Source organism: Rhyacophila brunnea, unplaced genomic scaffold (genome assembly GCF_057557595.1).
Source record: "Rhyacophila brunnea isolate RB1 unplaced genomic scaffold, BYU_Rbru_1.0 scaffold_16, whole genome shotgun sequence".
NCBI classification, from domain to species: domain Eukaryota; kingdom Metazoa; phylum Arthropoda; class Insecta; order Trichoptera; family Rhyacophilidae; genus Rhyacophila; species Rhyacophila brunnea.
Window position 1 is genome coordinate 2,016,130 of NW_028232816.1, and position 12,911 is coordinate 2,029,040.

Genomic DNA, 12,911 nt, shown 5'->3' on the forward strand with positions numbered 1-12,911 from the left:
AGTATATTGACGTCCGACCTGGCCCACTGATAGGCAGCAGTCCAAATTTTAGTAGTGTAGTCTACCGATGTAGCAAACAATTTACAATTTATATTCGTAGGATTTCGTTGCGTTGACCAGTTCCTAACTAAAGACTTATGTAACAACTCCAAAAATTGACCAACAGGAAGACGCGCACGGAAGGTATACTCCCGTTTTATAACTGCATTTGTTGACTTCAATGCATTATTAGTACTAGGGAAACATGGTTTTGCCCTTTCATACCAATAACGGTGTCCTTCGAGCCACACTGATTGAAAATATTCAAGAAAACTCTCAACACTGTCATTACTTTTGGAACTCCACTTGCGTACGAAAAGTCTTGCAGCAACATCGAACATGTCATCGTCACTGCATAAATTCAACGCTTCAATGTCACTCTCGATGTCTATTTTATAAATGATGGTTCGTAGCCTATCATCAATGTTTTTAATAACATTGAAGTAACACATCAACCGTCGTTCCGGTGGGCCAAAAACATTTTTGAAGCCATTTCTAAAGGCATCACTGGCATCGCCCAATAAAACTTTTGACTTCCACGTTGTTTCAAAAATGAGAAACAAAGTTTCTTTTATTGTTTGAAATATGAATGTGAAGTCCGCTTCACATTCATTGCTACAGACAGCAATGGCAAATGGGTGGATTGCTCGGTTGCAATCTGACGTTCCTATAATTAGTACCTACAGGATAACCCTGCCAAACCAGTTTGTAAGTTGCATCAGCGTGTGCAATCACTGTCTAGAGCAAGTCGGAGTAACCGTTTGGTTGATAAGACAATTTTGAGGTCTTGGTCTGTGTGATCAACCTTATCCACCTCAATATTGGCATTTGCCACAAATGGCGTGTCATCGTCATCTGGAATACCTTTTTCACTAGCACACCATTCAACTAATTCCGCTAAAGATATAGTTGGCGGGCTAAACTTTTCCTTTCGGAGTGACGTCAGAAAGGACTTCAATTTTGATTTTCTGGCGCTTCTAGATTGCGGGCAAGGAATGCACTCAAAATAGCATTCGGTTTTCTAACACCGTCATCAAATAATTGCCGTACAATGTTTTTTGCTGACGCTGCAAGACCTCGAGGACCGTCCGCGTGGCTATCATGCTCATTTATTGTTTTATACATGTACACCTTTACACTTTCCGCACGAAATAGTAAATGGATTCCAGCAGGGCATTCTTCTTTTCGGTATAAACCGGCTGTGCAGCGATATCATTCCTTATCCTCTTCGGACGTTTTGTAGCATGCGTACTTGCTCCACGTGTTCAAAGAGGCTACGTGGGCTAGAGCCAATGCTGCTGTGTCAAATTCTTAACATTTCATCCACTCACGTTTGATAGCTGGCTTTCTTATATTCAGAATTTGCGGCACTTCAATATGTATCATCGGAATCACTGTCTGATTTATATGCGTCCACATATTGCAAAGAAGCCATCGTAGGTGCACTTGAACACGAAAGTCGAAAAAGTTATAAGTATTAATAATAGGCGATGTATTTACGATGTAGTCACGAATGAGGTTGTAACACGAATAATCTAATCATAATCATGGCGTATAATAAACGAAATAATGACAGTACAATACGCCGTGAAGTTGGTGACATTTCGAATTTCAGCATTGTTGCCAGTATATGGTATTGCCACTACAATTATTACTTTGACATTTGTGAATTTCTACCTATTCTTTGAGCGATCTATTATTTATTGGTGAAACAATTTTACCAATGTGTGCAGTTGTCAAAATTTTGTTAACTTATATTTACAATGAGTGATGTATGATTTTTGTTTTGTGAAACAAACCATTTTGGGTTATTTCTTTTATTTATTTGTGAAATTATTTATTATGTGTGAAAACTACTTTCCAAATGTTAGAGTTATTTTTTTGTGAATTTTGTTTATTGCATTGTGCAATTAATTCCCACCCTTAATATTATAACTATTAGTGTTGACTATTGTGTCAGTGGCAATGCAGACGTTTTGTCTATGATCAAGGATTAATATGGTTTAGCCGATTGTCAATTGTCACGACTCAATCTCCTTACCTGCACGACTGCCTGTGATATTTTTGCGTCAATTAAACTTCGTAAGATGGATGTAAAACGTGAACTAGATGATTTTGAATCTGATTCAGAAGTGCAGCAATCGTTTGATGTTAAAACAATGCATACAAACAATCCGGTTACAAACATTTGTATAAAACAAGAGAAAGCCTACGATGCCAACAGAACTATTGAGGTTAGGTTTTCCAAACATATTAATCATTGTCAGACTATGCTTATTCTACGTTAAAGTGGTTTCTTACTAAGCCAAATAAAACATTTGGGTGACTTTTTGAACTTTACTAACTGAAATATGTAATGAATTATACATCGTTGTATTGTCATTTTACAACGATTATTTGACTTGGTACCAACCTATAAGTTCTACGTCTCTGTGGCCACTGGTTCACTACTTTCATTCATTTGAAAACAGCTTATGAATATTTATTATTAATAATAGATAAACAGTGTCAACCCATGATAATAGGTCGCAGCCGGAAACGCCCGTGTGTTGGCGCTCAATACAAAATACTAATATAGGACGTGTAAACACATATTATAAAATACCTACTGTCGTCTTTTTAGACTCCTGTAACCAGCCCTGCTGGTATTAAAACTGAGATTGATTCTCTCCGAGTTGATTTCAAAGATGAATTTGACAAAGAAAGTGATCCACAACCATGTTGCTCATACTCACATTGCGAGCCTCCAAATGAGGTACTTATCTACTTACAATATTTTATTTATATTAAATAGGTAGGTACCATTATGCGATCATCTACATTTAAAATTAGGTACTCTAAAATATCTGGGATAACACACGTATTTCTTATTTAAACGCCAGTTTGTTCATTTATAGACTCTCACTTCGATCTTTTAAGTCTCGAACGTATTTCAATTTAGATTAATAAAGCCTGAGCATAACTTTTTGTACAGGCAACGAGTGGTCCACTGCCATACTATTTATTGATAACATACTTGCAAGCAAAGTTTGGTATTCTATTATGACTGAAGAGTATAAATAAGTTATTAGTTATTGTCGTTTTGAATCGTTTAGAGTCACATTGACAAACGTCCTAGTGTATAATGATATTAATATACATACACAGAAGAAGTTTACTTACTTTGATCGTCACTTCCAATTATTGTTAATCACATAACCACTAAATCAGATGAACTCCAATGTCTCCAAGATACGTTAAAATAATCTGAAAGAAATCTGAAACTAAGAATACTCTGACAAGTGAACACGACAGACGCGTCAGTATGAGCACTCTATAGACAATGACAGGTCATCCATAGACAACGAGAGGGGCGAAAAGTAGGACCAGTCGTGTAATGTATAGACTTCCTTCTTCAGTGGGCAATGATCGAGCACAATATATTAATTTAGTACCATAGTATTTTAGATAATAATAGATAATAATATTATATTACTCTTTAAAATGTATTTCCCATATATATTTCGATGATTTCTCTTCATTTTATTGCGTGCTGTTATAATAGGTACACCCATGGCCCCCACAAAAGGGGGCTTACAGGGCTCTAGCCTGGGGGCCTGAGCTTAAGGAGGGCCCGGCGTAGTGGGTCGAAAAGTTAAGTGAGAGAAAAACATACACCACAAATTTGCTTCAATAATAAAAAAAAGTCGTATAGAAATTTATTTTATAATTATTTATTAGAAAATATGTGGTTGTGCGATGCAATTTGATGTTGATGTAATATGATGATTGATATAATTAGAAGAAAATTCAAGTGTAGAATGTTATTTTATAATTATCTTTAGTGTATTTTCTAACTAATAAAAATGGCCATTTATCCAAAATGGCAAAGAGTTTCATGTAACTTAGCTACCACAAAAAGGGGTTGCTATCAGTGCTTCTTAATATGTTCTGGAGCTCTGCGGAATACCATTAATGAAACACTAGTGTAAGACATCATACTGCCCTTAACTTTAGCGATAGATAGAAGGCCCACCAAACATCCTGGCCTGGGGACCCGCTTCAGGATGTGGAGGCCATGGGTACACCATCATATCGCTTATTACATATAATTTACATTGCCTGTCAATATTCGATGTGTTTATTTAAATCTATAAGGCCACATTGGCGATCAACGACTATTAGATGGCGGGGAAAAGGAAAAAAAGATTAAAACTCCATATAAAATGATACTTCACATTTGCATCACTTGACGGACTACACAATTTCGTTTGTTTCTAAGGCGTACCTAATATATCATTTTCAAATACCGAATCATGATACGTTTTGTATTATTTAATATTTTAAGTAACTAGGTACCTTCCACTAACTAATAATACTCAATGTATATATGCCTATTTTATTTTCATTAATATTTTATAATATACCTTTTATATTGTAAATAACGACGTTATTTTACACTATAATATCATAATATCATCACAAGAAGATACTGATATTATGCTTATTTATATAATCAATGTATTTTACAACGTTTTTCTTGGTTCGTATTCTTATTTGTCCGGTGGTTGTTTATCCAGTACAAATCTTGCAATCGATTTTTAACTTATTTTCCGACTAGCTAGATATTTAATACTTAGAATATATCTGAACACGATGCCAAAATGCATTCTTTTAATATTTTTAGCCATCTTTAAGTAGAATTGAATTCATTTTCAGTTAATTCTGTTTTGTATGAAAAGTTATTTCGGAAGAAATTCGTAATGCAATCCACTATTATTGGTTCCTAAGTGGGTGGTCCTAGCAACTAAATTATTAATATATACGTGCGTTTCTATGGAAATTAAAATGACATTTCAGTATTCTATATTTGTTTGTTTTTTATTTACTTCATATCAAGTACAAGTTTGAGCATATTGAGCATAATAATTCAACAGAAAATTTAAAAACGTTGTATGTAAAAAGTTATTTTAATCTTGTAATTATTTATAGATGCTTTCAAAATACCCGAAAACTGTAAAACGGGAGACTGATTTTGAACGGCTTGACTTAAAGAATGAGATTTTTCAAGAGGATGTGGAGCAAAGCAATTATGATAAACATCAACTTAGTTGCTCTTATTCCAAATTCAACCCAATAAATCAGGTACATATTATATAACAATCTATTTATTTGAAATAATCTCCTAACATACTAATTTGACTTATAAACATCATCTTCTTCTAAATTGTATCCTCCATGCACATCTTTAAGATGTTTGATTTTTTAAATAATAATCTCTCATATACGTATACCGTTTACCTATATGTTGATGCGATACTTTACCTTCTTTTAGTTGATTCCTGCAACCACTGCCGTGAACTATTTCAGTAGTCTCGGGTTTACAGAGAGAATCAAACTACAAGAGGCAAAAGATGAAATACACATCGACGATCAAGACATTACAAAAGAATTGAGGATATATGAAACCAATAAAAATATTGTTAGCCGCACTGATAAGCGTAAGAATATACAATCTAACATCACAGATCCTAAATTATTAGTAGCTGTTATACAGTTGGAGAAAAAATTGTTTAATGACAAAAATTTTGTGTGCAGTTTATGTTTTGATTTTTTTTCATCGTTGTCTATATTGAAGCTTCACAAAGTGTTGCATAAAAAATCAATAACAAAAACGGTTAATTATGTAAGCATTCGATCCAATTTCGATAATCTAAACAAAATGACTCAAACTGGTAAAAAAACATTTAAATGTAATCAATGTGACTACTACACCAATCAATTTGCTTCTTTGAAACTACACAACATGAATCACTCTGGTATAAGGCCATTTAAGTGTAACCAATGTGACTACACATCCAAAACGTCTAGTACTATGAGATTACACAAAATGAGTCATTCAGGTGAAAAGCCATTTAAATGTGATCAGTGTAACTTTTCATGTATAACATACTGTAAATTGAAAATACACAAAATGACTCATTCTGGTGAAAAGGTATTTAAATGTGACCAATGTGATTATTCTTGTATACAATCTGCTGATATGAAAATACACAAAATGATTCATTCTGGTGAAAAGCCATTTAAATGTGACCAATGTAACTACTCATGTATAACAATTGGTAAATTGAAAATACACAAAATGACTCATTCTGGTGAAAGGCCAATTAAATGTGACCAATGCAATTACTCTTGTATACAATCCGGTATGATGAAAAGGCACAAAATGACTCATTCTGGTGAAAAGCCATTTAAATGTGACCAATGTGAATACTCTAGTGTAGAATCTAGTAAGATAAAGAGGCACAAAATGATTCATGATGAAAAACCATTTAAATGTGTTTAACGTATAAACTCATGTGTTATATTTCGTGATATAAAAATACACAAATTGTGTCATTCTGTTGAAAAACTATTTAAAAGTGACCAGTGTACATGTTTATTATCTAGTGTAATGAATGTATACAAAACGACTTATTCTGATGAAAAGCTATTTAAATGTAACCTATATAATTACTCATGTATTAGATTTGGTGGTATGAAAATACCCAAAATGGATCATTTTTGTGTGAAGCAATTTAAATTTGTCCACTGACAATGTATTACATCCAAATCTATTAAAATACACAAAGGGACTGATTAAAACTCGTTAAAACTGGCATCGTCAGCATTCTCTTGCTCAATACAAATATTGGCAGCCGGACTGTTTGGTTGCAATATTGACACATTGCTGTCTTTCAAGTATATTATCATCATATATATGCAAAAAAGATCCAGCCTGTAAAGTTATTCCTTTCCCTTCAATTTATTTCTAAAATAATGCCGTATTACAAAGTCCAGTGATAGTTGGTCTCGATTCCGATTTCAATCATTTTTGTATGAAAGATCCAATTGTCTTTGGATCTTTCTTGAAACGATTTTGCAATGGTAACATTGTGTGAATCACTGATCACCGCCATGTCTACTGAAATATCAGTAGATCTACTTACATTTTTGGGAAACTGAATTCTTGATTTTTTTTCGAACTGCAAGAAATCAACTGATGTATTTTCATATTTGTTGTTGATTCATGTTTATTATAATAAAAAATTTGAAATGATTTCCGAATGCTTTTCTTGATTTGTGACGCTTTTAAATTGACAAAGAAAGCAACTCAAGACCGCCTTTTTACCCAAAATAATCATTGTTTATAATACTTAAATATTATTAGGTTTTGTTATTATTAGTAGTTATTCCTCTTTATTAGTCTTATTTTTTCATATAAATATAATAATATAATCTATACAGCGATGATTTGTGTAACCGACAAATAAAATGTAATAATGTTGAAGAACTGCGTTATTATGAGTACCCAGTATCAGAAAACCGAATAAAAACAGGAAACATGTATTATTCAAAAATTTCAATCAGGTTTACGAAGTTGTCCTATCAACTAAATAGTTTTATAATATTTCATAATTATTAAAAGACCATAAGTCGTTATTTGCACAATATATTATTGAATTTTCCAAAATCTACTGATACGTTATGGAATCTTTTAGGAAAATTTTCTGAAATTTAAAATTCTGACTTAGTGACACTGTCACTAATATCAAGTGTGAGGCACAGCAATATGTATTAACAATTCATTAGTACGATGTACTTTACACACATTACACTAGCCCTATTACTAGCACTATTAATTTAATTAATTTATGATATTGTAAACATACTGACCTTACTTTTAAGAGTCTTTATGATTTACTTAAGACGATACATCAGTGAAACGGCAAATAATTTTCAACTATACGCGCGACGAAATTTTGGACTCGCTGACATTCGGAGAGAGTCTAGAGAGAACGTCGAGCTTGGTACACATCAAATTGTTTCGTGATGGCGACGGTGGTATTAATTCTTAAATCGTGTAAAGATGACTAAAACGTTACCATTTACTTGAAAAAGAAAACATGTCAATGAATATATTATGATTGTTACTAATAGAACAATAAACAGAACATTAAATGTACGCATGTTGGATTTATATGACAAATTATATTTCGTTCGGCAGGCGTCATTTGCACCCGCGACCCGCAATCCGTGCATCGCCTAGCCACGATCTTTTTAGGCCATGCCTCAACTGAGGTATACCTAGCCTTAATATTATATTTCTCAATCATTATAATATGTTTCTAAGGATTAATTTTTTCATAGTAATTTTTGGCCAGTCGGGTACCCCCTGCTATTACCATTTTTACATAATATAAAAAAATCGATCCTGAAAATCAGCTGTAAGTGTCAGGGTCGCGCAACAAAGCGTAGTTTATGGATTGGATCTTCCACGCATATAATATGTTTTACATAATATAATAGAAATTTATAAAAGATCTAATTCACATTGAGTTCTTTTACATTTTTAATTCCGTCGTTACCCCGAACTTCGTCTAGGTTTCGTGTGTTTTTGCATAATATGAAAATTAAGAAGTTTTCACTAGTCATTATTAGGTATGCAATGAAGTATTGCGTCGTCAATTTCATGCAAGTGACGTAAAAATGCACATTAACAAAATTCTCCTAACTGCCTATTGTTGTATTTTTCAATGGTTGCCATATACCCGAAGAAAGAAATAGATTTAATAGTAAAAAGATGTATTCAAAACAAAATGAACCAATGGTTGTATAAATGGTTCAATTTAGCAAGATATTGGTAGTAGGCGAAGTAACGAACCGGTTCTTCTGTGTTTTTATACATTTTGATAAACTTCTGTCAGGGTTGGCAATAAAACTAATGTGGAATTATTATTTTAATAATTCTATCTTATATAATAACTTTTTGACAATGGAAATACAATTATAAAACTAAGTATATATTATAAAGCATGGAAGCACATCTAATGAACTAAGTGTTCCCTATTTTCAGAATTTATAATATGTACAACTACCACCTATAATACTCATCCTCACGTAGGGGGAATATATCAACATACCAAGCGATTTGGTTGAAAAGAAATATTGCCCTCCCAATTAGCATCACCAATGGCAGGTTATTTCTGTTCCTTGAGAGAACAAACAACTGATGCTTCCGATTTCTAAGATAGTTATTAGGTCAATACTACCAAGAATGGCAGATTTTTCATTTTAGCAACGTATAAGAGAAAAAAATACGTGGCCAAATATTGATGTCTTATAGCATTTAATCCTTTCTATGCCGCAATTAGTTAATTGATAGTAATTAACATAAGAATTGGTGTAATTATGGCGTCCAAAGACGCTTTGGGCACTTAACCGGTTAAACTACAGTATGTCAGCATACCTAAGAGGAAGCCAGTTGGATAAGGCCACGAATAGTAAGTATCTATATAACCTCAAATAAAGGAGTCTCAAAATTTTCTTTTGACTCGCTCCGCCATAAGTTCGTATTTCAACTGGTGCGGAGACAAACAATTATTGACCCACTCTCTATAGTGTTTGTCTTCGAACTACGGAGTTATATACAATTTTAATACTGTAACATCCGAAAAGATCTTGGAAGTCCGCAAGACGAAGCCCAGTATTTGTAGCGACTTTCTACAAATAATAGGTAGCTATATAGCCAGTAATTGCCAAGATCCCTTACAGATGGTATTCGCAAAAGAACTCTGCCTTGCATCGAATAGAAATAATATGAGCATCAGTCACGTCTCGTATTATTATTGCATTGTGTGGTAAGAAAATTATTCATTTTAAAGAATTTTTAATTGTAGCGCGTAGATCACAGGTACCTACCAATAGTGTCTTTCTGCACCGGATTTTAAATCACCTGATTTACGTTCCACGTCGATTTTAGGTACATATCGAAAGATTTTTGTAATAATATTATAAAGCGTGTAGGTACAAACCCTGTTCTTATATATTCAATGTTAAACATTTCGAAACTTTTCTTTCTATTGGATATAGGAAATGTTACCATATTTATGCTTTGATATAATATTTCAACATTATTCAGCTACCTACATAAGTAGGTAATCAAAACAAAATGTTTTTTTTAATCTTAATTAAGAAAATATAGCCTTGTAAATGACACAATGTGTTAAGGGGGGACATGCTCAGCGTATGTCAAAATGGAGCTTTTATTGTATTTTTCAAAGCATGATCCTGGACATTCCTTAAATGTTGTAGATAATCTATTTATGTGATTTTAAAGCCTTATTATCATTTATATTTATTTTAAACATTTAATGACAGCATTAAGTATTTTTATTACATAAAATAGCATTCATTTAAACCTCTCGCTCTAATGTTTATGAATATAGTCATATTTCAGTACATCCACGTGCAGTGGTGTTAAGATTTTTTACATTTATTAATTTTTAAACGCATTTATAAAATCATTAGTATAATTTATGTCGACATTATTATAGTGAAATATTTACGGTAAAGAAATATATTGATAATCTTTGTGATCCCAAATTAGACAAGAATAAGGTTTAAAAAAAAAGATTTTTTTCGGTTAGGTACATGTTCAAACATGCGCGTTAACATGATCTTACTCCCTACTTCAGTTTTAGTTTGTCAATTTATGGCTACGGCCGTATGTTGTAGCTTAACCACTGGAAAATGCCAAAAAATATTTAAAAAAATCACACCCTTATTCTTAGCTCAATAATTATTATAAAGCAATCATTATTCGTAGGATGTTTATCACACTTGAATTATCAAAGACATAACTTATAATGTATCTTTAGAATTATCTTCAAATGTGTTAATCATGCCCATTTTTTAATAACAAAATGCCTAATTCTTCAATAAAAGCTCCATTTTGACCTACGCTGAGCATTTACCCCCTTAAGTTGTCATTCCACACGGCAGGGTACAAATTTAAGAAATGAGTTTTTTTTAATAAATAGTATAGGTAAATAGTGAGAAAATGGTAAACTATGAACATATAGGGAATGGTAATAAATTTAACTAAAAGTATATTATATGATTATTTAATAGGACTAAAAAACATAAGTTAAACATTAAAAAATATTTATTCGTTATTCGCTGCTAAATTAAAAGTTGTAGGTAAGTAGGTACATATACATAGGAATTTTATCTATTTTCCCAGATTATGTGGTATATTTCTTTATTATTTCACATGTTTTTTTCTCTTTTATTTTATTAACTGTCAATTCATGGTGGAACTGCATTGTATTGTTGTTTTAATTCAATAAAAAGCAATTTTATTTGTAGTACTTATTCCACTTTTAATTAATAAATTAGGACCGGTTTCTGTAAACTGTATTCAATTGAAAATGTCCCTCTGAGGCGGACGAAACCGGTCCTAATTTATTAATTAAAAGTGGAATAAGTACTACAAATAAAATTGTGTTTTATTAAATTAAAACAACATTATTTAACTCGTTTCAATAAGTCCCATAAGAGCAGTACCTTGAGCATTTTTATTACCAATGCCCCAAAAATTATTGTAAAACTCTTTTTGAAATAGATACCTAGGTAAACATCTAATTTTATCTAAGCATTGTTTTGGACAGCACTTTTGAGCACAAACAAAAGAGTTTCCATTAACTTTTTTCCAGTATTTGCTGTATATGTTGCACCGGAATTCTTTTTTTTCTTAGCTACTTCCTTCTTCTAATTTTCTTTACACTTTTTACGTTTCACTCCAAGATTTTTTGACACGAGATTGTCACTATCAGATGCATCCGAGATTGTTTCACTTCGTGAACGATTGTCACTCACTTGTGACGATTGTCTGAATCATCATTATGAGAATAATCAATCATAATTACACTCTTGCTATCTTCTACTACTTCTTGATATTATATGTCTGTTTATAATTAAAAAACGAAAATATAATATGATAAAAGAACAATAACAGCTTCACAACAAAAGTATCTGACAGACAAAAGTAAGGTCATGATATCACCATAATAGCCGCAAAATTTTAGATGGAAGAAAGACTTGTGAGGTGTCCCAACTTAAATCAATATAACGAACTCTATTGACCAAATACAGACATACTATTATAATTTTGCTAAATACAACTCTTCAGAGGTCTTCAATTATTATTATGCCAAAAGCTAAAAAAAAAAAAAATACTAATGTTATATCAGCAAGTGAGCTTCATTGCAATGATCAATATTATTACATTTTATGTTTACCGCACCTGAAATCCTTACCAACGGGTTTTGAACCATCAAGTGGTCCAGTGGAAGATGTATGACAGTAATAAGACTCGGTAGAATATTATGTCAATCTTAAGTGATGTATATACGTCATGTCATACAGTTACATGTTGTCAATAAAAGAGAGTCCAATCCGCAGTGAAATAACTCGAAGAGTAGAGCTGAGTTAAGTTTTAATGAATGATTTTAGAATCATTTACAATATTATAAATATGAAATTGTAAGTAAGCAATATAAGTGACGCTTAGTTCATGTACAAAGGTATATATGTGTTGGGGTTGATCAATAATATTAATAGTGAGTAGGTGCATTGCAGTAGTCGAAATTACATCGATCGAATATTCTTAACAATGATACATGATTAATAACTCGGTGGCGATGAATTAAACAAATGGCAATTTATTTTCAATGGAGATATCATAGAGAGGAGGATTATGGATACATACCACTAGTCTTCAATGGCTTTTCACCAGAATGAGTCATTTTGTGAAATTTCATTGTACCAGACTGTATACAAGAGTAATCACATTGCTGACATTTAAAAGGTTTTTCACCAGAATGAGTCATTTCGTGAAGTTTCATATCACTAGATTTTATACATGAGTAATCACATTGCTTACATTTATACGGCTTTTTACCAGAATGAGTCGTTTTGTGTGTTTTCAGATCAAAAGATGTTATAGAGGAGTAATTACATTGGTCAAATTTTAATTAGTTTTTCACATGAGTGAGTCATTTTGTGTCTTT

The 12,911-nt window shown here is 32.3% G+C and overlaps 1 long non-coding RNA gene across 1 annotated transcript; it reads left to right on the plus strand.

The window, feature by feature from the left end:
- Window positions 1-1,741: 1,741 nt before the first annotated feature.
- LOC147074164 (uncharacterized) lies at window positions 1,742-7,117 on the plus strand. Its single transcript, XR_015070263.1, has 4 exons — window positions 1,742-2,273; window positions 2,663-2,794; window positions 5,011-5,163; window positions 5,354-7,117. It is a non-coding gene; the product is annotated as an uncharacterized LOC147074164 (long non-coding RNA).
- The last annotated feature ends 5,794 nt before the right edge of the window (window positions 7,118-12,911 follow it).